The following is a 24,747-nucleotide window of genomic DNA, read 5'->3' as shown; positions in this document are numbered from 1 at the left end:
AATAATAGAATTAAAATGGCATTGATTAGATTATTATTTCCAGTTTTCACTTTCTCCTATAAATAGGACTATACATCTATACCTCTAGCCATGTGACTTGCAGCACCTGCCAGTAACTACTGTTTTCTTGAAAATGGGCCCCGTCATATGACTCTCTTTGGCCAGTAAAATAGGAGCAGATATGATGTGAGTAGAAACTTTACAAATGTATGCATGTTTTGATGGATCTGCTGAGCTGTAATTGCCACAAGAAAAGCCTTCTCGGGGCTGTCCTAGAATGAGGCAATGTGGAATAGACCTGAACCAAGCATGTAGATTGATGCAGAGCTGCCCAGCTGCCCTGCAGATACATGATTCAGAAATAAATGCCTCTTCTCATCAACCACAGTGATACATATATGTACATATATGTGTGTATGCGTGTGTGTGTGAGTGTGTGTGTGTGTGTGTGTTTTGAGACAGTGTCTCCTTTGTCTTCCAAGCTGCTAAGGCATGATTAGGGCTCACTGTGACTTCCTGGGGTAGCTGGGACTATAGGTGTGTACCAACATGTCTGGCTAATTTCTTTTAAATAATTTATTGTAGATGAAGACTCACTGTGTCGTCCAGACTGATCTTGAACTCCTGGGCTCAAGTGATCTTCCTGCCTTGGCATCCCGAAGCACTGGAATGTATTCATTATGCAATATTATTTCAGCAAAATTCTAATTAAGACAGGAGAGAATGATCACACATATGAAAATATGAGGGTGTCATCCTAATGATGAATGAACTCCAAGCCAGAGGAGGAAGGAAGTGAAGCCATGAAGGAGGAGACAGACAGTAACAAAATGGCAGTGTCAATGGATTGGAAGTCACATCACAGAGTGAGGGAGTCCGGCTATTAGAAGGGGTGAACTGAGAAGACAGGAGGTAGTGATTAGAGAATGTGATGCTTAAACTGGAGATTTGGGCGGGGCAAAGTTTTTGGTCTTGAGAAGAAAATGACAAGGCAGAGGGCATGGTCATGGAAATGCATGGCTGAGGTAGCGGGGCAGTGCAAGGGAAGACTGTGCGAGATGAGGAGAGCAAAGATCTGAGAGGTCTGAGTGATGGGTGAGATATTATTATGCATGGCCATCAAAATGACCAGGAATAATAACTGGAATAGTGTTGGAGCTCAAGAAGTAAGGAGATTGTTAACATCTTCAATGAATGAAGAAATTTCTGATAGAGCTGTCCATGGCAGCAAAAAGAAGGGGTAGCAGATGGTGTCGCCTAATGGCAAGTGATTCACAAAAGGCCAGACTTGTGGCTCACACTGTAATCCTAGCACTTTGGGAGGCCAAGGCAGAAGGATCTCTTGAACCCAGGAGTTTAAGACCAGTCTGGGAAACATGGTGAGACCCCATCTCCACAAAAACATTAAAAATTATCCAGGCATGGTGGGTGTGACTGTAGTTCCAGCTACTCAGTAGGTGGGAGGATCACTTAAGCCTGGGAGGTTGAGGGTACAATGAGTGTGCCCGTATCACTGCACTCCATTCTGGGTGACAGAGCAACACCCTGTCTCAAAAAAAAAAAAAAAGTGGGAGAGAGAGATTCAATGATAGAGTTATTTAAGGAGAAGAGAGAAGGGAACATTATTTGGAAGCAATGAATAGGAGTAGAGATTCTTCCAGATTCAACAGTAAATAGAGTGATAATTTTAAAATTGCAGCTAGTCCTGGGGATGGCTGCAGGGAGCAGCATTCTTAGGAGACCACCTAGTTCCAAAAGAGCCAAATGGGAATGGGATTTGTTTCAGAAAGATGTAGCTATTGGAGGTTTGCTGTTGATGCACTGTATATGTTAAAGATGACAGAGAAAGGGCTAGAGGATCAGGAAAGGATTAGATTGGGTTAGATAAGAGGACAATTGGGGTTAGTTAAGGATGAGAGTCCAGGACAGACAGGATAACCTGGACGTTTCTGGCAACCAAAGTAAAGAGGAAAACAAGGCATGAGGGAATTGTTTCTGACAAGTTTTGGTGCCTGATCCCTCAGGCAGTTTTTAGTGGGGTTTGCAGAGAGACTTGCCGAGCATTAAGGAGGATCTGTGAGGTCTCCTTAACTCTTCTAAGCAGAGGGAGGTGGATTTACCAGGACCTTTTAGCGTTCTTGCAACACATCTGAAATTAGGCAAAATATGTCTTAACTTACCTTACTTAAATTCTTTGTGTATTTTTTTTCCTCTTCTCTCTCCTGTTCTTATCTTACATCTCACATCTGCTAAGTTTGAGGATTTATTTATTTTTTCCTATATCCTGGACAAAGAAATGCCCTCATGACAATCAGATATTACTGTTGTTATTCTATTTTTTGAGATGAAGCCTCTGTAGCCGAGGCTGGAGTGCAATGACATGATCTCGGCTGACCACAACCTCCACCTCCCAGGTTCAAGCGATTCTCTTGCCTCAGCCTTCTGAGTAATTGAGATTACTGACACGTGCCACTGCACCCGGATAATTTTTTGTATTTTTAGTAGAGACGGGATTTCACCACGTTGGCCAGGCTGGTCTTGAACTCCTGACCTCAGGTGATCTACCCGCTTTGGCCTCTCAAAGTGCTAGAATTATAGGCGTGAGCCACCATGTCCAGCCAATTCTATTCTTAATTAAGACAAATTATCAGCTTCTCCTTAATCTCTACTGAACATTTACTATGTGCCAGACATTGTGCTTGCTGCTTTATTCAAATTATGTTGTGTAAACCTCATGACAGCTGTATGAGGGAAGATGACTGCTCTCATTTCACAACTGAGACATTGAAGCTTTGGTGACTTACATAGTGTATCCCAGGCTACTCAGATGACATGAGGTTATATTAGGGTTTATACCTGGGATTCTAGGTGCTGGGCCTAGAGTGATTCATTAACCTAACATGTGACTGTTCTGTGGAAATCTGTGGGTAATTCTTAAATTGGGACATTAGTAGCAGGTGGAGAATTATCCCCTCCTCTGTGTCCACCAGCATGCTATTTCTTTTTCACACTAGGTTTGTCTATATGGTGGCTCAACCTGTGGTGACTTCAACTGCATAGGCATCTTTCTTCTCCTTTGGACCAAAAGGTCAACCTCTTGTTGAACACTGCATCTAGCAAAATGCTCTGCACACAACAGATGCTCAAAAGAATGTATTGGTTGCATGAACTAAGAGTTACCCAGGCACCGTAGGTATATATCAAAATTAATCAGGGAGTTTTTATTTTGTAAAAATTCCCAACGCTTAAGTCACACTCTGGGCTGATTTAAGTTAGAATCACTGATGCTGGGCCTAGGCATAAGTATTTTCAAAGCATGCCAAGTGATTCTACTGGGCAGCCAAAGTTACAAATACCTGCTCTGAGGGAGGCAGGCTACTATTTGCTGGTTCTGCTTAAGATATGTTGTATTTCTATGATATGGGATGTGAGATGCAAGAAGTGGCAAGTGCTATAGTAACATCAACTTAAAAAAGGGTGGAATGTTAAGTGTGGGCCTTTTCTCTTTCCACACTATTTCCCAGAGGCAAGGCTGTCGTGTAAACACCTTCTTATTCCATTTGATTTTGCCACTATCTTCTTGTTTTTGCTACTTCAACCAAGCGCCTGCCTTGTGCTTTCACTGAGTTTGCATCAAGTTCTGCCTTTGCTGCAATGAGCGTACTTGGCTGCTTAGTAGACATAGTAATCACTCCCAGGAATTGCATTTGAAAGCAGAATGAAATCTTCATAATTTGCACTATTCCAAGATGCATTTATCCTAATGGAGGTGACTGAGCCATTTAGGCTGAATTTGAGAAGCATGCTTGGCTTGGTGTGCTGAGTCTTTCTAAGCCACCTGGCAGTTAGTGACACTCTTCAGGTAGTGCTAGCTGGTGCGAGCTGACAGGGAGCCTCAAACGAAAAGGAAACTGAAGCAACCTTTGCCATAAGAACTCTCAATTATTTGTCCAAGGGAAGCTGGAAAGAAGAGCCTGTATTTATATATGTGAAAGGGATCTTAAGTGTTGGTGGTAGAAAAACACTCAACTAACTATAAGAAATTTGTTTCTTTGCTCCTTTGGGCTTATCTTAACACTTTCTGGGCCTCTGGCAGGTTGATTTTAAGGACTTGCCATAATGATTCCCTCCATCCCTGTATTCACATTACTTACAAGACTGTGCAGCTCCTCCCATCCCAAAATAAAGTCTATTTCCCCCCAGTCCTTGAATCTAGGTTGGCCTCATGATAGGCTATGAGCAATAGAATTCAGTGGATGTGATGCACCAATTCTGAACTTATCCTCAAGAGGCTTTGCACACCTCTTGTAACCCTGAGCTGCCTGCTGGAGTGTAAAAAATGACATAGAGAAAGCACAGTTGTCTCAGACCATTCTGGACCAGCTGACCCACTGATCTAAAAAATATCAGCAGAGTGCCTATGTGACCCTGTATGAGGCCATTCTTGCATTGTTATAAAGAAGTACCTGAGACTGAGTAATTTATTTTAAAAAGGAGGTTCAATTGGCTCACAGTTCTGCAGGTTTTGTAGGAAGCATGGTACTGGCATCTACTCAGCTTTAGGGAGGCCTCGGGAAGCTTACAATCATGTTGGAAGGTTGGCAGACATCTTACGTGGCGAAAATGAGAGCAAGACAAGGGTGGGGGGAGTTTCCACACTTTTTTTTTTTTGAGATGGAGTTTTGCTCTTGTTACCCAGGCTGGAGTGCAATGGCTCGATCTCGGCTCACCGCAACCTCTGCCTCCTGGGTTCAGGCAATTCTCCTGCCTCAGCCTCCTGAGCAACTGGGATTACAGGCACACGCCACCATGCTCAGCTAATTTTTTGTATTTTTAATAGAGACAGGATTTCACCATGTTGACCAGGATGGTCTTGATCTCTTGACCTCGTGATCCACCCGCCTTGGCCTCCCAAAGTGCTAGGATTACAGGCGTGAGCCACCACGCCCAGCCTCCACACATTTTTAAATGACCAGATCTCTTGAGGATTCACTCATTATCTTGAGGACAGCACCAGAAATCCACCTTCACAATCCAGTCATCTTCCACCAAGCCCCACCTCCTATACTAAAGATTACAATTCAATATGAGATTCGGGCGGGGACAGATATCCAAATGGTAACAGACCCGATATGAATGCATGGATCCAACCAAGAAGAGAAAAGCTACCTAGGTGGCCCATAAGCTCATGAGTAATAATTCTTATTATTTTAAGCGATTGAGTTGCGGGGTTGTTTGTCATACAGGAATAGTTAACTGATAATGACCTCAATTATTTGGCCTGTAAGGGAAGGGTAGTGATTGATATCTAAGGCACAATGGTTTTAACTGAGGCTGTGCACAGTAATTGTCTGTGGGTGTCACTCTACCTGTTCTGTTTCTATTACAGACTAACTGAAGCAGGATGGCTGGGCTCCAACTTCTATGTGCTAATAAATTTTACAAGTTGCTCTGATGCACAGCCAGAATGAAAAAATTCCTTCAAGGTTTTCTTCTGGCACTCACAGTGTATTATTATGATATCCCTTTTAAAAGTTATAATTTATTCTAAAGGCACATAGTAAGTAAAGGCCCAGATAAAGTTGGAATTACTTTAGGCCATCTGCATAAAGAGGGAACCCAGACTCTACAGTGAACTCTGGAAAAGGCAACATCCCCGGGCTTGAGCATGCTTACTGTGCTTAATGGCCTATTACTTTTCTTGAAATAATAGTTACTGTGTTAGCCAGTAACTATGTTCTTGTAAAAATAGAAACTCACTGCATAAATAGGTGAATATATGACATGGATTCAGGAAATTCTCTCAGAATGCATGACAGAAAATACAGCTGACCTTTGCCAGTCATAGACTTGGAGATAAATGGCATCAGGAACCCAGGATGTCTTGCTTGCTCCAGCAAACCTTCTCTTTCACCTTCCCTCTCTCACCACAGTACTTTCTGGTTCCCTTGTATACATCTTTTCTTCCTTTACAAAGACTGCCTTCCTCTGATTGCTCATTAGCCTGCCTAGCATCCCTAAAGGGATAGTCAGTCCCGGAATTTACGTGACATTCCAGTTGCATTAAGCTTAATCATTTTGTGTCCTAATTACAAACTACCGGGAGGAGAACTCTGATTGGTCCACTTCAAATTAGAAGTGCAAACTGGATCAAACCATCCATGACAGAAAGCGCTGCCATGTTCTCTAGGCCTGCACTTCTGAACCTGCCTGAGAATAGTTTCATAAAAAAGAAAGCGTGGGGCTGAAGGAAACGGTTTAAGAATGTAAGGAGTGACTTTTCTAGAACAATCTATTAGATTTTCATTAGATCAACACATATAAAAATACATCAATGAAATTTCTAAAATACTTAAAATTTGATCAGATCAAATCACTGTTGCTTTTTTCAGTTTTATTAAGGTATTATTAGCAAAATTGCATAAATTTGAGGTACGGCATTGTGATTTGATATGCATATGTATTATAAAATAACTTCCACAATCAAGTTAGTTAACACATCTATTATCTCACATTGTTACTTTTTTGTGGTGAGAACGTTTATAATCTACTTTCTTAGCAAATTTAAAGTATGCAGTACAGTATTGTTAATTATTGTACACTGTAGTACAATGTACAATGTAATTAATGTCCACTGTATTGTACATTAGATCCCCAGAACCTGTATGGAGGATAATAATAAATCATTATGAACAATTATATGCCAACAAATTGGATAATCTAGAAGAAACTGATAAAGTATTAGAAACACACAACCTACCAAGACTAAATCATAAAGAAATAAGGTATCTGAATGAACCAAAACAACTAAAAATACAAAAATTAACCAGGTGTGATGGTGGGCACCTGTAATCCCAGCTACTCAAGTAGTTGAGGCATGAGACTCGCTTGAACCTGGGAGGTGGAGGTTGCCCTGAGCTGAGATTGTGCCACTGCACTCCATCCTGGGTGAGAGAGAGAGACTCAGTCTCCAAAAAAATTAAAATAAAAATAAAAGTAAGGACAAAGGACATTGAATCAGTAATCAAATCCTCCAACAACAAAAATCCCGGGACCAGATGGCATCACTGTGAATTCTACCAAACATTTAAACAATTAATGCCAATCCTTCTTAAACTGTTCCAAAATGTTGAAGAAGAGAGAATGGTTCCAAACTAATTTTATGAGGCTAGCATTACCATGATGCCAAAGCCAGACAAAAACACTACAAGAAAAGAAAATTACAGACTAATATCCCGGATGAACATAGATGCATATATCTTCAACCAAATATTAATAAACCAAATTCAATAGCACATTAAAAGGATTATGTATCATGATGAAGTGGGATGTATCCCTGTGAGGTAAGATGGTTTAACATACACAAATCAGTTAATGTGGTACATCACTTTAACAGGATGAATAAATAGCAGAATAAAAAACATATAATCATCTTAAGACATGCAGGAAAAGTATTTGAAAATATTCAGCATCTTTTCATGATAAGAACTCTTAGTAAATTGGGTATGGGAAGAAATGTGTCTCAACATAATAGAGGTCATATCCTCACAACTGACATCATACTTAATGGTGAAAACCTGAAACATTTTTCTGTATGATCAAGACTACGATAAAAATGCCTGCTTTAACCACTTCTATTCAACATAGTACTGGAAGTCCTAGCCAGAACAGATATGCAAGGAACAAAACTAAAAGCATCCAAATCAGAAAGGGAGACATAAAATTTTCTGTTTGCAGATGACACAATCTTATTTATAGAAGACCCTAAAAACTGGACCAGAGAATTGTTATAACTAATAAATACAATAAAGTTAGACTATAGAAAATAAACATACAAAAATCAGTTATATTTCTGTACAATAATGATAAACTATCTGAAATACATTTTTAAAAAATTCAATTTACAATACCATTGCTATGGTTTGAATGTGTCCCCCCAAAAGCATGTTTTGGAAACTTAATTGCAAATGCAATAGTGTTAGGAAATGGGGTCTAATGAGAGGTGATCAGGCCAGTGAGGGCTTTGCCCTCATGAATGGATTAATTATCACAGGAGTGGGTTTCTTATAAAAGAACTAATTCAGCACCTTTTTCTCTTTCTTTCACACATGCACCCTCTATTTGCCTTTCTGTCATGAGATAACACAGCAAGAAGGCTTTTAGCAGATCCAATTCCTTGATCTTGGACTTGCCAGCCTTCAGAATTGTAAGCCTATGAATTTATTTTCATTATATATTACCCAGTCTCTGGTATTCTGTTATAGCAGCACAAAATGAAGTTAAGACAAGCATCAAAAAGAGGAAAATACTTATGAATAAATTTAAGAAGATGAGAGATCATTATACCGAAAACCATAGGTGTTAAAACAAATTGAAGAAGACACAAGTAAATGGAAAGATATTACATTTTCACAGATCAGAGGGATCAATATTATTCTAATGTCCATATTATCCAAAATGTTCTATAGATTCAACACAATCCTTGTCAAAATTTTAATGACATTTTTCACAGAAATAGAAAAAGCAATTCTAAAATTCAGTGGAACCATAAAAGACCCAGAATAACCAAAACAATTCTGAGAAAGAACAAAGCTGAAGGCATCATATTTTCTGATTTCAAACTGTATTACAGAGCTCTTATAATCAAGGAGTATGATACTGCCATAAAAACAGACACATTGATTAAAGGAACAGAATAAAGAACACAGAAATAAACAAACCCATGCATATATAGTCATCAACTAATATTTGACAGGGTTGCCAAGAAAACACAACAGAGAAAAAATAGTTTCATCAATAAACCATACTGAGAACTGGATATCCACATGTAAAAGAATGAAATTGGATGCTTATCTTATACTACTCACAATAATCAATGCAAAGTGTATTATAAACTTTAATGTAAAACCTGAAACTCCAAAACTCTTAGAAGGAAACAGGAGAAAGACTCCTTGACACAGGTCTCGGTAATAATTTTTTTCTTGGATATGACACCAAATGTACAAGCACAAAAGCAAAAATAAGTACAACTACATCAAACTGAAAAGCTTCTGCAAAACAAAAGAAGCATTCAATAAAATGAAAAGACAACCTATAACCTATAGAATGGGAGAAAATATTTACAAACCATATATCTTATAAGGAATGAATATCCAAAATATATAAAAAACGCATACATCTTAATAATGAAGAAAAAACACACAATCCAATTTTAAAAATGGGCAAAAAGCCTGAATAAAAAGTTTTCAAAGGAGGACAGAATGACAATCAGGTAATTGGAAGGGTTCCCAGCATCACTAATCATCAGGGAAATGCAAATCAAAATCACAATAAAATATCACCTCACATACGCTACAATAATGTTGGTAAGGTTATGGAGAAAAGGAATCCTGTGCACTGTTGAAGGGAATATAAATTGGTATAGCATTATGGAAAAGAGTATGGAGACTCTTCAAAACTAAAAATCTAACTACCATATCTTCTACATACGTATCTGAAGGAAATGAAGGAAATGAAATCTGTACCTCTGAGATATCCACACTCTAGTAATGTTTTTTACAGCATTATGCACAGTAGCTAAGACATAGAAACAACGTAAGTTTCTATCAATGAGTGAATGGACAAGAAAAATGTGTAAATATATATGCATATTAAATATATATAAACACACACATACATATACACAAAATGGAATGTTATTCAGTCTAAAAAAAGAGAAATTCCTGGGTAGATATGATGACTCATGCCTGTAATCTCAGCACTTTGGGAGGCAGAGGTAGGCAAATCGCTTGAGCCTAAGTGTTCAAGACCAGCCTGGCCAACATGGTGAAGCATGTCTCTGTAAAAAACACAAAAGTTATCCCGGTGTGGTATCACAGGCCTGTAGTCCCAGCTACTCAGGAGGCTGAGGTGGAACTGGGAGGCTGAGGCTGCAGTGAGCCATGATTGTGACACAGCACTCCAGCCTGGATGACAAAGCAAAACTCTGTATTTAAAAAAAAAAAAATCCTGCCTTTTTGACATGATTAACCTTGGGGACATTGTGATAAGTGAAGTCAAGTCAGACAAAGAAAGACAAATACCATATGATATCACTTATATGTTGAATCTAAAAAGTCAAACTCGTAGATACAGAGTAGAACAGATGCTGCCAGAGGCTGGGGGGTGGAGGAAGTGGAGAGAGTTGGGTCAAAGGTTACAAACCAGATCACTGTTAAGTATTATTGCATGCATATGTTCTTACAGGTTTATCATAATTTATATTTTTGTAATGGAAGGAATCACTATTTATTTTGAACATGTAGATAGTGCTTCTCCAGTGTGAGAATACTATCCAGCACTTGCTTCACACCTTTGTCTCACAGTCTTTAATTTAGGGATTCTCCCTACAGATGATATAGGAAATCATTGAGGAAATTACCAAGAAATAACACAAACTCTTTAAGAATAATTTTATTATTAATCTGACTAATCTTTTTTATGGTTTTATTCTCCTGGGCAAAAAGCATATGTGTGCAAAGTAGAGAGAAGCTTGAAGATTTTGCCGGTAAATTTGGAAAAGTAGAATAATGATTGATATTTTGCAGTATCTATCTGAAATGCCCTTTTTAAGGAACTGAGTTACACAGCATAATTGTACAAACTAACTTAATTTAAAATTCAAGATATAAGAAATTTTTATTCAAAATGAAGGAAAGTACAATTTATTTTTCTTTTATAGTTTGGTAAAACCTTTAGGAAACCACATGCATCTTGCAGACATGACATCATGGAGTTTTACAGTTTAGTGGGAGGTAGATGTTAATCAATTAACAACACAGATAATTGTTAATGACAAACTAAGGACAGTGATGGAAAATCACAAACAGATTTTAGAGCATGAAACTAGGACACCCTGTTATAGTGACAGTGGGATGAGAAGGTTGAGAAAATGATGTTTGAATAATGATCTGATGGATGCACGGAATTGAACCAGGCAGACTTATTTGAGATAGAGGAATCTGTACATGTGCAGGCCTTATGAGATGGGGGAGCATAAGCACTCTCTTCACTGGAGAGAGTGAAGGAAGGCCAGGATAGTTTGAGCCCAGAGGGGAGAAGGGAACTACATAAGGCTGGGGAGAGAGGCACACTCTACATCCACATGGGAAAAGGCCATATACTCCGTATTCAGGATTTTTACCTTTATCCTGAAGGCAACAGGAAATCATTGAGTGGATTTCAGCAAATGAGTGGCAAGGAGCAGTTTTTTGTTGTTTTTTTTTTTGGGGGGGGGGGAGGAAGGCAGGAAGGAAGGGAATAAGGAAGGAAGGAAGGGAGGAAGCGGGGAGGGAGGGAGGGAGGGAGGGAAGGGAAGAAAGGAAATCAAGCAATGAAAGAGACATTGCCGACCTGGATCTAGAGGTTTACAAGTTGATTTCTTTTTTTTTGAGAGAAGGAAAGAAAAAATAAATAAGTAAAGGAGAGGAAGAAAGAGGAAGAGAAAGAGGGAGAGTAAATGGAAATATTGCTTTATTTTGAAAAAAATTGGGTATTAATAATGGCCAATCAATGTTTCATTTAAACTAATGGGTAGGTGTGATGTGGTATTGACAAGAATGTATATTTTGTGTATTTGAAGTGGAGAGCTCTATAAATATTTATTAAGTTTACTTGTTCTGGATCTGAGTTCGAGTCCTTGATATCCTTATTAATTTTCTGTCTCATTGAATGTAAGTCTCCTATCTGGGTGTTAGGATCGTTAGCTCTTGTTGTTGCATTGATCCTTTACCACTATATCTTTGTTGCTTTAAAATCTATTTTCTCCGATACGAGAATTGCAACTCCTGCTTTTTATTTATTTATTATTTATTTTTGCTCTCCATTTGGTTGGTAAATCTTTCCCCATCCCTTTGTTTTGAGTGTTTGTGTATCCTTGCATGTGAAACAGGTCTGGATATAACATGCCATTGGGTTTTGGCTGTGTCTTTTGATTGGGAATTCAGTCAATTTAAATTTAGGGTTACTGCCATTTGATGTTGACTGGCTGTTTTATCCATTCATTGGTGTAAATTCTTCTTTATGTTGGTGTTCTTTACTTTTTGGTGTATTTTTAGAAAGGCTAATACTGGTTGTTTCTTTCTGTGTGTAATGCTTCTTTCAGAAGCTCTTGTAAAGCAGGTCTTGTGGTAATAAAATCTCTGAGTTCTTGCTTGTTCATAAAAGATTTTATTTTTCCTTCAGTTGTGAAGCTTAGTTTGGCTGGATATGAAATTCTGGGCTGAAGGTTCTGTTCTTTGAGGATGTTGAATATTGGCCCCCACTCTCTTCTGGCCTGTAGAGTTTCTGCCAAGAGATCTGCTGTAAGTCTAATAGGCTTGCCTTTGTGGGTAATCTGACCTTTCTCTCTGGCTGCCCTTAGTATCCTCTCCTTCGTTTCAACCCTGGTGAATCTAACGGTTATGTGCCTTGGGGTTGCTCTTCTTGAGGAATATCTTTGTGGTGTTCTCTGTATTACCTGGGGTTGAATGTTGACCTGCTTTGCTAGTTTAGGAAAATTTTCCTGAATAATATCCTGAAGGGTATTTTCCAGCTTGGATTCATTCTCTCCGTCGCATTCAGGTACACCTATCAAACGTAAATTTGGTCTTTTCACATAGTCCCACATTTCTTGGAGACTTTGCTCATTCCTTTTTATCCTTTTTTCTCTAATCTTTTCTTCACGTTTTATTTCATTAAGTTGGACTTTGACCTCTGATATCCCTTCTTCTGCTTGAACAATTCGAGTGTTTAAACCTGTGCATACTTCTCGGAGTTCCTGTATTGTATTCTTCAATTCCATTAATTCACTCATACTCCTCTCTTAAGTTGTCTATTCTCAATAGGATTTCATCAAACCTTTTTTCAAAGTTCCTAGTTTCTTTATGTTGGGCTACAACATGTTCTTTTAACTCACCGAAGTTTGTTATTATCCATTCCTTGAAGAGTGATTCTGTCATCAGGATGCGCTCGTTCTCCATCAAGCCTTGTTCCATTGTTGATGTGGAACTGTGATCATCTTTCGAGGGAGAGGCGTTCTGACTTTGCGTATTCTCAGCTTTTTTATGCTGGTTTCTTCCCGTCATTGTAAATTTATCCTCCTGTTGTCTTTGAAATTACCAACTTTCAGATTAGGTCTCTTGAGTGGACGTCCAGGTTGTTAGTTCCCAGGGCCAGAGCAGCGGCGTTAAAACTGATGGTGCTTTTCTGCCCAGGATTCTCCTGTCGGACTTCCTTCTTGTTTCCATAGTAGGCGACTCTGCCTTCCCGGGGCTCCAAACCTCGGTCAGAAGGGGAACCTGTCCTGTTTACTCTGCGCTGAGCCTGCCGTGTCTAGGTGCCTGCGGAACCGCTGCGCCGACCACGAGAGTCGCGCTGGCGACTCGTGTGTTTCCACCACTGGGGGATCTTCTGCTCCGTGAGCGACCAGAATTTGTCTGAAAGTGTGGCGTCCTCTAGTTCTCCGCGTCTTCCCTGAGAGCTGCAATCCCGGGATGTTAGCGATCGGCCATCTTGGATCGTTCTCCTTTTTTTTTTTTTTTTTTTTTAAATAAGGTTTCTAAAAATGATTATTCCGAATGCTGTTCTGAGAATAATCTAAGGAGTAGTGTACAAGGTAGATGTGAACAGAACAGTTGGGAGGCTACAATCCAGCAGTAATAGTGCCCTGAAGTGGTGACAGTGGTAAGATAGAGAAAGTTGGATGAAAGTGGCAGGGTTGAACTGACAGGTCTTGATGATGGCTTGGATGAGAGGGTGTGGTACATTGGTTGCATACAGGACCTGATCCTTCACTCTCTCTGCATCTACTCCCTTCACCGTTTAACTTTGAGCTATTCTCTGGCTCTGCCTTTAAACTTGACCATGTGCCTACTTTTGGCCAACAGAAGAAAGCTGAAATGCTAGGGTGGTGGTTCTGAGTCTATGATTCAAGAGGCCTTGCTCTTTCCTGTGTTTTTATTAGTTCATGAGGACTTGCCTGTGGTTGCCAGCTGGAATGTGATGGATGCCTGAAGTAGACTCAAGATGCTCAGTTGTCCTAGTTGAAGCTGGTCTAGACCAATAGGTAGCCGGCTGGCACATAGCCCTGCCAAAAGACATAGAGTCGACCAGCAGATCTCTAGCAGGCTCCTGGTAAATGAGTGAGAAATGCATAAATGCTATTGTATTGTGCCACTGAAGTTTTATGGCTGTTATAGAGCATTATCATGGTAATAGATACACTGACACAGGAGAAAGGAGAACAATATTTGGAATATAAGCATCTGTTATAGACTGAATATTTGTGTCTCCCCCAAAATTCATATGTTGAAATGCTGATCTCAGATGGGATGGTATTAGGAGGTGGAGACTTTGGGAAACAATTGGGCCATGAGGGTGAAACCCGTGTGAATGAGATTAGTGCTCTTGTAAAAAGAGACAAGAGAAAAGTGACTTTTCTCTTAGCCATGTCATTCTTCTCTTGGCCATGTGAGAAGATGCCATGTACACACTAGAAAGTGGGCCCACACCAGACACTGGATCTGCTGGCATCTTGATCTTGGACATTCCAGCCTCCAAAACTGTGAGAAATTAATGTTTGCTGCTTAAGCCACACATTTTATGGTGTTCTGTTCTAAGTGACCCAAAGTGACAAAGGCATCATTGATACATAATTACTATTATAGAAGAATTTAATATATTATCATAATCCAGAATTCTAAAGGAATGGAAAATAGATGAGATAAGTTTGATTAGAGAAAATTGTTACTCTGAAACCTTCCTTACACTTGGTAAGTAATTAATCAGCACTTGTCAAAAGTTCAATTAATAAAAGTGTCAGTCCTTAGTACAATAGTAAATAATATTGAAAAAGAAGATTCCAAAGGCATCGTTTAGACTTTTTGCATATTTTTCATAGTTTGGCATATGCTTGTTATCAAAAATTTTCTTAAATGTTCAATCAACCATGATTTTAAAAAGGAAGTTTATAAACCATATAGCATTACCATGCATAAGGAAAAAATAAATTATGCTGGCCAACTCCTGTGCACTAGAATTTCCTGTTTCCTCGTATTTTTTGTTGATTTTGTCCATATTTTTGCACTATCTCACCAGATAAATCACAGAAAGGAACATACAGTTGATGGCAGGGACACAATAGTTCCCAACAGCGACAGTGTTGGTTCAAAGTTCCATCTCTTCAAAGAGGATGAAAAGAAACACTGAACAAAAAGTCCATTCCTGGGGTTTGACTGCAGAAGGGAAGCAGTTAGGGACCAGCCTGTTTATGTGCAGCCCTGACCTCTGCTTCGTGATACACTTCAGAGTTCCCACACCTAATTGTTGCCACTAGGGTGAGGGTTTATAGCAAAATTCATCCCAGAGGAATAATCAGAGGAATAAAACTGTCTTTTCTTTTTGGCATGAACTGTGCTGTTTGACATTATTTTTGGATGCTCTCAAGTGGTTTTGAAATGTTAATGTGCATACAAATCATTGGAAAGGTTGTTAAGCCCTCTACCCCTGGAAATTTTGACTGAGTAGGTTGGAGGTGAGGCCCAAGAGTCTGCATTCCCAGCAAGCTCCCAGAAGCTGCTGTTGGTGGCTTGTCTGTTTGAGGTATCCCTACTCACATGCCAAAGAGAGAGAATCATAAAAGCATTCTCACTGGCACATTATGATTATTAGTATTATTGCCTGTCCTAAAAGTGAGGTCTTGAATACTGGTCCTGTTTTCAAATTTCAGCCCAAAAAACATGACTGCAGATCAATCATGCTAGGTTGAAAAAAGGGTACAAGTTTTTTCCAATAACTAATAACTTATTTGCAAACAATGTGAATTGGTAAAAATGTATTCTTGCTTTTTCCTCCTTGCCTGAATCTCAGGCTTTCCAGTCTTTCACAAAGTCAATCAAGCTGCGGGACTAAAAAATTATGAATCTGAATTATGAAGAGTTTTGTTACAGTCTGTCCACACCTGCAGTGCACTGCTTAGAAAAAGGCAGCTTAATGCTACAAAAGGAAAGAAAAGCCCTGGGTGGGAAGAGTCAAAAGGTTCCTCTTGGATGAAGGTGCATTTTCCATTTGATGAGAATCAGCATGAGTGGAAGGCATAGCAGTGTTGTACCTACTTGGCTGTAGGTTTCTCTTGTTGAGCGTTATTGGGCTATTCCATTTATTTTTTCCAGTTTCTCTCATGTCACTGACATAGACTGAGTGTGACTAGGAGTGCAGGTGGGTGGAAAAAGTGTTTCTAGCTCCTGGGTTTTCTTGCTAATTCTTCCTGGTTTTTGTTCATATTACACAACAAAAATGTGAACTTTGCAGACGTAATGGAAGAGCATATGAATAAAAGAACGTGTGAGTCCATTCCCAAGAGAAAACCATTGTTAATGATTTAATTCATTTATTTTGTGCTTTTAAAAAATTCATATCTTCTTTTGTTTTTTACATATTGGGATTTTCATATCTTTTTAAAATTCATATATTTTTTATTTTGTACAAAATTGGGATTATACTTTACAGGTTTGAATCATTCTTTTCTTTTTAATAATATAGATATTTTACCATGTTATTAGATTCTAATAACAAGGTTTTTAATAGTGTAGAATTTTCATCTTTATCATTATTCATTATTTCTTGAACCAAGTCTCTATGAATTAAATGTTAAAAAATCAATATTTCTCCTCTCCCCCCCTTTTCCCTCTCCCTCACTCTTTTTTGCTCTCTTACGTTTCTGAGCTTAGAGGAAAATAAAGACTTTTTCTAAGGCCCAAAGTAAGAGAAAAGCTTAAAACTGGAGAATATTCAAGTGCTAGAAACAATGTTTGCGCTGGGGATATGTACATATTTCAAATTGCCTAAGTGTAATTTGGCTAATCACAGACAGAAGAGTGAATAAAACCTGGGACCCCAACAGGAGAGAAAACAGAGCCAAACCTCAGGACAGGTGAGCTACATCCAGACATGGGACCTGGTGGGCACCTGCTGAACTCAGCCTTTGCTCATGTCCAAGAAAAATAAAACAAAAGCAAAAAACCTACACACACACACACACACACACACACACACACACACACACGGCAGAGCATGAGCATACGGAGGGCTTCTAGGTACCTGTAATAATCTGTTTCTTGTTTTGGGTACTGGCTTCACAGATACAACTAGTTTCTGAAAATTCATTTTTCCCTTTCATTATAATATGCTCACATTTTTGTGCATATATATTTTACTTTCATAAAAATTAAAAATTTTATATTACCTATCTGACTTCCTCACAAAGTCATAAGATGAATATTTCTTTTAATTTGGCCCCAGGATGGTGGAGTCTCGCATACCTGGTGGAAGAAAATGCAAATTTGTTTAGGAAAAACTCAGAATATTCATACATAAAGTGATTAAGGTTAATAAGTACAAGAAAAAAATGAGTCATTATGGGAGTGAGTCAGCAGAAACAATATATTTTAGAATGAGACCTACAATAACAGTCGATATTGAAATTACCAGATAGTAAACAGAAAATCAGAATATGTCCAGAGAAATAAGAGTATTGAAAATGTCACAAACAATGGAGAATACAAGTTCTTCTTACCAGTGAAAGTATCAAATAGTAATTATAGAACTCTGAAATAGAATTTTAACTTAGAAAATCAGTACGTTTTTTTACAGTATGTAATTTAAAACTGTCTACTAACAATATTAAAAAGTAAAATGAAATTTGTTTTAATAATGTATTTTATTTAACCCAATATATCTAATATATTATCATTTCAACATGTAAGCAATATAAAACTATTAATGAGATAATTTACATTTCTGCGTATAAGTCTGAAATCCTAGGTGTATTTTATACTTACAGCACAATATCAATTTGGAATAGTTGCTTTTAGACAATTCTTTATGAATACACACACACACATGCACACACATGCAGAAACTGATCTTCCTCCACTATGTATAGATGGCTGGCATTGGTCCAAGTTGGAATAGATAAAGCAACATCCTTGGTTTAGACAGTTTTGTAGTTATATAGTATTAATTTAATAGAACAGGTGTGTGTAATTTATTGAACCATTTTTCTTCTGAGAAGTATTAGTTTTCTTTTTCCTATTTCAAATAAGGCTGCAAGAAACATTACTGATACAAAACCTACATGTGCTTGTGTATTTCTAAGGCACAGAGTTTCAGATATGAATTTGCTGTGCAATGGAAGGTTTTGCCAACAGATTAGATACAAGTGAAGAGATACTTAGTGCACTGGAACAAAAGATCTGAAGAAATTACTTAGAATGCAGTGCAGAGAGGCAAAGACATGGAAAATATGAAAGAGAGGTTAAGACACATGAAGGATATAGCTTTGTATGTCTAAACAGAGATTAAAAAAATAAGAGGGAGTAGGAATGTTCATAAAGATAATACCTAAGATGTCCCTAGAATTGATTAAAGAAACCAGTCCGAGATTGAAAGTTTCAATGAATCTCAAAAAAAATTAAATAAATAAAAAGAAACTGATATAGACACATTGTAGTGAACCTATAGAACACTGAAGACAGAAGATCTTACAATTACTTGTAGAAAAGGGAGACAAGAATCACCTATAAAGGAATAATTATTAGACTGACAGCTGGCTTCTTGCAGCAACAGTGGAAGACAGGAGTTAGGGAGTAAGATCTACAGTGTGCTAAGAGAAAATACTGTCAATCTATAAAAGTATGACTTGATAAAGCATGAGTAGGAGAGAAAGAAAATTGCAGACAAAAACTGAGGGAGTTTACAAGCAGCAGACCCTCACTTAGGGCACATATAAGGAATATACTCAGGTAGAAAGAAAATTCCAGAAGGTGTGTCTGAGTAGACAATGGAACCAAAATTTTTTTAAATAATAACAATTTTGGTAAATCTAAACAAAAGTTGATAGATATAAAAATAATGATATCTAATTTGTGAGGTTAAAAAATCAAGATAGACCTGAATTCTGGAAAATAGAATCTAATTTAGAAGAATGAGTGAGTAAAGCTATTTTAAAGTTCATGCCTTATACAGAAGAAGAGTTAAGATATTGATCAACTTTATACACCTTAAGCTAAGAATTAATGTTACATTTTTAGAGAAATCCCTAAAAGGATAGAAACTAAATACAGAACATCCAAGCCAGTAGATGCTAAAAACGAATGGAGAAAATAAACCTCAGTTCAAATGGCATTGAGAAAGGGTAAATAAACACATACCAAACAAACAAAAATAAAAGTAGTAAAAGTATTCTGAGATAAATTTTAAAAATGAGTTTATCTGCACCCATATCAATAAGTAAAGAACTAACTAAATTTCCCACTAAAAATTTTCAAAATATTTTCAGTTCATAAAAAAGGTTGTGGGGTGGGGTAAATGTTTTTTAAAAGATAATCACCTAAAATAGAGGTCACAGAAAAGTTGAAAATAAAAATATAGGACAAATACCCATCAAAAAATAATTAAAAATAAGTTGGTAGGAGCATGTAAATATTAGACAAAATTAACTTAAAGTAAAAAGCATTTTAAGAGATAAAAAGGATTATTTATTTATTGACAAAAGTTTTTGTTGGCCAGAAAGATATGTGAAAAACTTATGTGCATTTTACAAAATAGGCTCAAAATAAGTAAGTCAAAAAACTATAAAATGATGTAGAGAAAGCTGAAAAATCTACCAATCTGTTAGAAAATTTTAACATACCTCTCTAAGAAGTTAATAGTCATCCAAAACTAAAGCCAGAGAAGTTTTCAACAACATAATTAAAAGGTTTCATCTAATAGTTTTATTTAAAATGTTGTTTCTGGCAACATATATAAAATTTATGAAAATTAATGACATGTTAGGCAAGAAAGTCTTAACTTTAAAAAATTTATAGTTGTATATACCATATACTCTAATACAATCACTGAAAGAAAAACTTTAACAGAATTAAATTTAACAGAGTTTATTTCTGCAAAACATGAATCATTAATTGGGCAGCACTTAATGCCAGAAGAGGCTTAAATAGCTACCCCTGGCAGCCTGAGCAGAGGGAGACTGAATAGGGAAGCAGAGTAGAGAAATCATCTGATTGTCTGCAGCTAGGAGTGGGCCTTATTTGTGCAAAGTCTCATCAGCTGACTGCATATGAGTGGCTAAAACATGGCTATTTGTGATTGGCTGAAACCAGGCTATATGTTAAAAAAAAACACTCTTAATTTAGGTTTTGGTTTGTGTACATACTTAGGGTGAAGTTTTTTATTTTTAACATTGGAACTCAAAGTACAAAGACAGCCTCAGACTAATGACCGCTTGCTTATTTAATTTAACCAATTAAGTTTAAAATTAATAACAAAATGATACCAAAAAAAAGAGATGTGGAGTGAGAGAGAAAAGGTGATTTTTCCAATACTGGCACTCTCAAGACTGGCCTTCTGGAAAAGAAACTGGTCTCCTTCTAGCTCCATGGAAACTGGCTCTGGTGTAGCATGAAAGGTGTCAACTGATGGCTTGGACTGCAGTCCTCAAATCATGCCAGGGGAAGGACACCTGCTATACCCCAGCTGTAAACACTGAGCTGAAAGGAGAGGTCTGGGGCCAAGATTCTGCCACATCTTATTTGCGTACTATTGGAGCCTCTCATTATATGAGGGGATGGACTGATGTTTCTCAGAAGTGAATCTTAAAAACCCTCCCACCAAGATGTGGGATCTTCCTCCCAGAAACTGACTTCAAGTCAGGCCAGGTTAGTTTCCTATATGCTGCCTCAGAGTATGATGAGTGAACATCTACTACAGACTGTCTCTGTGAGTTTCCCCAACAAACATTTTTCAGTAGGCTTTATGTATACACTGCTATGTTAGCTGCTCTTGTTCGCACTTCATAGAACAAAGGGACTCTACTCTCAGACATCAAGGGAGGGAGTAAACATTGGCAGAGCCCCTTTCAAAACGAGTTGGCATTGCAACTCAAATCCACAGCATTTGTGTCCAGAACATTCTACATCTAAAGAAAGTGGCTCAGGTACCAGGCTCCTTGCTGTGACATGCTGTAAGCCAGTGAGGTGGCAACACGTGGAAAGACGCCATTCCCCTCCTGCAGAGGAGCAAACTTCATAGGCAAATGAAGATCTGGGAGGGGCCCCTTTAAGGCTTCTCACATTGAGCCCCAGAGAACTGACTTCAGGGCATAAAAGTCACCAAACATCAGCCTCATATAGAGTCTGTGTAAAAAAGTAAGCAACAATTTTTCCTCTTGGCATTTCTCTTAACATATTATGGTTTCTAACATTTTTGAGACATGAAGATCAAAAATTAAGGATGTGTCACTATGGTCCATTAGCTGTCTAGAAAATACAGCATGGCCCTTGAGCACCATGGCAACAAATAACTTAGCGATCAGCAAGGCTTCTCAAGTTTTAATCATTTGCATTACTTGGTGGCTACCCAACCAGTATTTGGGATTTGGGAATTTCAGCTTCACATCTTTTATTTTTTCATTTCATTTTCTTTTCTTTTCTTTTCAAAATTGACCTGTAAGATTATGGCTAAGACATAATGGAGATGGTACAGATATGATACTTACAATTTTTGAGGAATCCCTTAAAAATTCTTCAGGAACATAATTTACAAACATGAGCTTTTTAATGGTAAAAAAGACATACACACATATATTTAACTAGGTATTATCATGTTTTGTTTCCTAACTTGTAAAATCAGTAGTAAATTTTTATGTTTCTGCTTCCTAGGTAAATTAGAATTTTATTTTGTTAAAATGGGTGTCTTTTAAATTTATGTTTGTCACTCGGTATAATGTTGTCATAAAATGTGTCCTCATCTTGACCTGAAACTTACTTTTCCTTTACAACATTTCCCTTTAAGCTAGGTGCCATATGGAGAAGTAGAAAAATATAGCTTTACTGACTATTTACATACTTGTGAATTAGAATCCCATCAGGGATTGCATGGAACTCACACTAGACTTCTGGCCCAAAAAAGTAAGCAGAACACATTCATATATTAGATATTAGTCAAATATCAAATTGGGGCATCATCTGTTTTCTTTAAATCTTTTGCATGTGTTATTGGTAGCCACATTCTGATTCTGTTCAGAAGCATCTCCTTTTGCACACACACAGGAGGATTGTACTTCATGCTCCCTTGAAGCTGCCATAGCCACATGACTTGGCTTTAGCCAAGGAAATGTGAATGATATAATGTGTGTCATTTCTGGGTAGGAGCATTTAATTGCCAGAAAAGAGTTGGAATCTTGAGTTAACACCTGTAAGACAGATGACCTTGATAGTTTATTTGATCAATAAGTATATTTTATGAAAACAAGAAATAAACTTTTCTTGTGTTAAGTTGCTGAGATTTTTAGAGATCTTTGTTGCTGCAGTCCAACTTAGTCTATCCTGATGAATACGTATTGTCTAGTTTAACTGAGGGTGAAACACCTCTACTAATCAAGGCATTATGTTTGAATGGCTAATTTTATTGACAAATATTTAGTTATCAGAGTTAAAATAAAAGATTTCTGTCAACAGTTAATCTATTGTTTGTTCAGTAATTTATTCTCAAAATCTGGGAATTATCTGTGATTTTTCAATCTTGATTCTCACATTGACTGGTTTGCTAAATTCGATTGAGATCTGAAGTGGAGAGTGGAAACACTGGGAGACAGGAGACTGTAGTTCTTTTTGTGTTCTATAAGTTGCCAACAGATACTTTGGGCAAGAGACTTCTATGTGTCTCTGTTTTGATATTTTTTAAATGAAAGAGTTGGGCAGTGGTATTTTTTACTTTCTTTTTTATTTTGAGATGGATTTTCGCTCTTGTTACCCAGGCTGGAGTGCAATGGCGTGATCTTGGCTCACCGCAACCTCTGCCTCCTGGGTTCAGGCAATTCTCCTGCCTCAGCCTCCTGAGTAGCTGGGATTACAGGCACACCCCACCATGCCCAGCTATTTTTCTGTATTTTTAGTAAAGACGGGGTTTCACCATGTTGACCAGGATGGTCTTGATCTCTCGACCTCATGATCCACCTGCCTCGGCCTCCCAAAGTGCTGGGATTACAGGTGTGAGCCACCGTGCCCGGCCGGGCAGTGGTATTTTAAAGTTAGCATTCAGCTCTGATAGTCTATGACTTTTAGAAATGCTTCACAAATGAGGTTTTGGTTTTCTTGTGAAGGTATTTTGTTGTAATCCTTCATCAGCTCATGTTCTGGGCTCCCATCTCTTCTGTGCCCACTACACAGCTTTCCATCTTACACTTCACTTTAATCTACTAAAAAACTTTAATTTCCCTTCACTATATAGACCAGTTTTTAAATGCTGTGCAGAGTTGAATTTGTAAAAACCCATCTGTTTTCTTTAACTCTTAGCCAAGTTCAGAAACCACGGTTCTGTGGCCAAAAAAATAAACATCTGCCATTGCTTCCCTAGCAGGTGCCATGGCAGACATGAGTAGTCAATGGCAATACTTTTCCCCTCTGAGTGTGGGACAACTTCCGAGTCATTCTGAACATTGAGCATTAGGAATTTCTTTGTTCTTTCTGGTCTAACTGAGAAGTTCACCCTAAGTAGTTGTTCCAAGTTGCCCACAATCAAGCTACATGTTTTCTTCTCAACAAACTCAATTCTACAGTCTGTTTTGTTTCCCATGGGAGAATTTTTTTTAGCATTGTGTTCTTACTGGATTAGTCACTTCATCTAGAGAGACTCCTATGAAAAAAAGTTATACCCAGCCTTTCATTACAAACTCAAATTTCTATACCACCCATTTCCTTCTTCAGCCTCTTCAGTTCTCCTTGTTGCTCCATCTTCTCTACAAATTCTTGTTGGGGTTTCCCCTTTCTGAATGCCACCATCCATCCTCTACACCTTCTGTAGTTTCATCTCTAGAATTTACTCACAGAGTGTATACACATTGGAAAATAGTCACTATCAATTTAGGTACTATTTAAGGATGAACAAATATTTTACTAATTATTGTTCTACATATATGGATTCTCCCAAATTTTATTGAAAATATGGGAGAAAAATAATTAGTAAAATTATGAGTAAATAATAATAACCAGTAAAATTTCCAATAAATGTGGGAGAATACATATATAAAGAACAATTTTTCTGTCTACTGACACTACTTGGTATACATAGAAACTCACCTTGAAAAAAGTTTATGATATGCCACTCATCCATGACCACAGGGAGAAGACACTACATTAGGAAGTTCTTGTTTTTCTTTCCTCTGGCTTATGTTTCTTTAGGATAGGAACCACGTCTTACTTTTTTTTTTTTCTGTAGCAGAATACCTTTGCCAGCCTCCTGACATCATCCTCAGCTACAAACTCAGGGATGAAGATGCAAAGATAGAAAAAGATATACTTGTTTTCCTAAAGTGCGGCTGCTAGCACACTGTTTAGAAATGTTGAGATATGTATCAAATACCTAATAAATATGAAGAAGGAAAAACAAAGAATATATGTTCTATCTCAATGTTTCTCAAAGTGAGGTCTCCGTGGACTGGTGCCAATCTGTGTTGAGAAAAGTACAGGAGTTGAGAGTGAGCAGCTGGAAACTTTAATAGCAATTATTCTGTTATGCTGTTTTATACTTAAATTCACTGCAGTACAATTTCTTTGACTCTTGAAACAAATAATAAAAATCTGGGCCTGTCTTTTTTATGCCTTTACTTTTTTATTTCATGTTCTATTAATCATTTTTATTTTATTTTTACAAAGTATTCATCTTTGACAGATT

Source organism: Callithrix jacchus, chromosome 5 (genome assembly GCF_049354715.1).
Source record: "Callithrix jacchus isolate 240 chromosome 5, calJac240_pri, whole genome shotgun sequence".
NCBI classification, from domain to species: Eukaryota; Metazoa; Chordata; class Mammalia; order Primates; family Cebidae; genus Callithrix; species Callithrix jacchus.
Note: the sequence above shows the minus strand (reverse complement) of the source record.